The sequence below is a fragment of the Arachis hypogaea genome, chromosome 16, assembly GCF_003086295.3.
Source record: "Arachis hypogaea cultivar Tifrunner chromosome 16, arahy.Tifrunner.gnm2.J5K5, whole genome shotgun sequence".
In the NCBI taxonomy this organism is placed as follows: Eukaryota; Viridiplantae; Streptophyta; class Magnoliopsida; order Fabales; family Fabaceae; genus Arachis; species Arachis hypogaea.
Genome location: NC_092051.1, coordinates 86,414,566 through 86,417,752, shown reverse-complemented (window position 1 = coordinate 86,417,752; position 3,187 = coordinate 86,414,566). Strand labels below are relative to the sequence as shown.

Genomic DNA, 3,187 nt, shown 5'->3' with positions numbered 1-3,187 from the left:
ATTGTTTGATTGATGGTTGGGGTTGTAGTTATGGTATTGATTCGCTTGGTATGGCTTTGTATGATCTGGATTATGGTTTTGTTGGTTCCCCCACCCAAAATTTGGGTGGTTCTTCCAACCTGCATTGTACGTCTTGGAGTTTGGGTCATATGGAGGTCTAGAATTGTTCACATGATTAGCTTGTTCCCATTTACCTTCGACTTTTGGTGCATCCCCTTCTTGTTGAGGGGCTTGGACTTGGATGGCTGAGACTTGGTTACTCTCCATCTTCTTGGTCAAGGCTGCTAGTTGTGCAGTGATTAATTTGTTTTGGGCCAGCAAGGCATCCATTGAGTTGAGTTCCATCACTCATCTCTTTTGAGTTTTTTTTGAAGCATAGAAGTACTCATTCTCAGCTACAGTCTCTATGACATCTATGGCTTCTTCAATGGTTTTCTTCTTATTGAGTGAGCTTCCAAAAGAATGACCTACTGCTTGCTTTGACTCGTATGACAGCCCTTCATAGAAGATGTGTAGTTGCACCCACTCATTGAACATATCAAGCGGGCATTTCCTTGTTAAATCCTTGAACTTCTCCCAGGCTTCATAGAGTGTTTCACTATCTTGTTGTCTGAAAGTTTGCATATCAACTCTTAGCCTGTTGACTCTCTGTGGAGGATAGAATCTTGCTAGGAATTTATTTACAACATCATCCCATGTGGTTAGACTCTCCTTAGGGAATACTTCCAACCACTTTGCGGCCTTATCTCTGAGTGAGAAAGAGAAAGTAGCTTGTAGGTGTCAGGGTGCACACCATTGGACTTTACAGTATCACAAATCCTCAAGAATGTATTAAGATGTTGATTTGGGTCCTCCTGGGCTCCTCCTCCATATGAACAATTATTCTGAACAAGTGTGATGAGTTGAGGTTTCAACTTAAAGTTATTGGCATGGATTGTTGGTTTGAGGATGCTGCTGCCACAGTTTCCTGAATTTGGGTTGATGTAGGAGCCTAAGACTCTCCTCTCTTGCCCAACATGATTTCCAGTATCTCCTCCAATATTGTCTTGTACTTCATCATCCATGGTGGTACTTAGATGTTTCTCTACTAGTTCCCCTCCAACTATGCCCTTGCCTCTTGCTTCCCTCCTTAATCTAAGGAAGGTCCTCTCAATTTCACTATCAAAAAAGGATGAAGTTTCTCCCCTTCTACCTGTCATACATTCAACAAACAGCAAGTAGAGGACAAGTGAAAGAATCACTCTAGTGAAGATTAGTGGTTAACTTGGTTGATGCAATTAATCAAAAAGTTAGAAGAGTGGAAATATGAACAATGAGTAGCTAAAATAATCAAAGTAAAAAAAAGAAAACAGAGTGGACAGAAAAGTAATAAGCTAGAAGAAAATAACAAGGGAGTAAAATTGCTTAATCTAGCTCCCGAATCAATTTAATCATTGTCAAATTCAAATCAATCCCCGGCAATGGCACCATAAAACTTGATGACCGGATTTCACACCCAATTATAAAATTTTTTGAATCCGTTCTTTTGGCACGCGCACCAAAATTATGGTCAAGTAATAACCCACAGTGGAGTAGGATCGTATCCACAGAGATTGATATATTTGAGCAACTTTAATCAATTGGTGAATTAGTCAAGCTAAACAGAATAGATTGTGATTACAGAAACGTAAATGTGCAGAAATATAAATGACTCAAAAGTAAAGGGAAGCAGTAAATAGCAGAATTGAAAATGGCAACAAAAATAAAGAGCAGAAACTTAAATGACTTAATAGTAAATGGGAATGGGGGAATTACAGAATGTAAAGAAAGCTATAAAGAAAGTGGAAGATAAGAATAAGGGAATTTATCGAGATCAAGAGATGTTGTCTCTTTGGATTAAATCTAGCTCATATCCTCTTCAATCATGCAACTCATTGACCTCTTAACAATCATGATTGATTGAGCCCCAATCCCTTGGTGACTCAATCTCTCAAATCTTGATCAATAGCCAATTCCTTGGTCTAATTGCTCATGAAGAGAGATATGCTTGGTCCCTGATTATAACACACATCATCATAGGTCCAAGTAGAGGGAGGATTTTATGTCACCATATCCAAACCCAAAGCCCAAATCCTATTCAAGTGTGAGAAAGAATTTCAAGCATGGTTTTATGTTTTCTTTTCCAAGGTTCCCAAGAACCCCATTTTGCATTCAACCCCTTTTCTAAGGTGATTGAACACTAGCATGAAGTACGAAATTCCTTCTAGCAAATCAAAGAGAAGATGAAGAGAAGAAGAAATTCACTATCATTAATCTATCAAGTACAACAGAGCTCCCTCTCTCAATGAGAGGGAATTTAGCTACTCATAGCTCAAGAAAAAGAAAAAGTAAAAGATGGAAAAGGTGAATCTAACTATGCTTCAACTAATAGCTCAACTGCTTCACCCCTCTTCAGTACTTCCAAGGGGTATATATACTACTCCTAACAATAGCAAATAAAGAAAAATACAAAAGTGAAAGCAAAATTACATTTTGGAGGGAAAAGAAACTCATAAAACGTGATCTCACAGCTGGCGTGTGATTGGCGCTTCAGTGGCATGCCACCCTTGCACTAATTCTGCCTTGGCGTGCCATGCTCAATCCTCAAGTGGCACGCCTCCCTTCACTGACCACCCTGGCGTGCCACACCTTCGAGCCCAAGTGGCACATGCAGGCCTTTTTAAAGATTTGGATAACCTCGCGTGCCACGGCTTCGAGCCCAAGTGGCACGCCCAGGCCTTTTTAAAGACTTGGATAACCTGGCGTGCCACGCCTTTGAGCCCAAGTGGCATGCCCAAGCCTTTTCCTCTCATTGTTGGCTTCTGGAAGTTTGAACTAGCGTGGCACGCCCAAGGATGGGCGTGCCACACCCACGTTATGTGCTTGATCTATCTCTCTGAAAGGTTGAACTAATGTGGCACACCCAGGGTTTGGCGTGCCATGCCCTCCTTGTGCTTGGATCCTCTACTTGGCGTGCCACGCCCAGAACTCAAGTGGCATGCCCAGGTCTTCTCTTGGGTGATTGGTGATGGTGGCGTGCCACACCTGGGACTCAAGTGGCACGCCCAACTGATTTTTAATGCTGGTGTGCCACGCCTTCGATACCAAGTGGCACGCCCATATGGTTGGCCTTGTTTCTCCCTCTCTGAAAAATACAACCAACGTGCCA

At 41.8% G+C, this 3,187-nt stretch overlaps 1 non-coding gene across 1 annotated transcript; it reads left to right on the top strand.

Moving 5' to 3' along the window:
- Positions 1-532: 532 nt before the first annotated feature.
- Positions 533-639, top strand: LOC112760427 (small nucleolar RNA R71). Its single transcript, XR_003180869.1, has one exon. It is a non-coding gene; the product is annotated as a small nucleolar RNA R71 (small nucleolar RNA).
- The last annotated feature ends 2,548 nt before the right edge of the window (positions 640-3,187 follow it).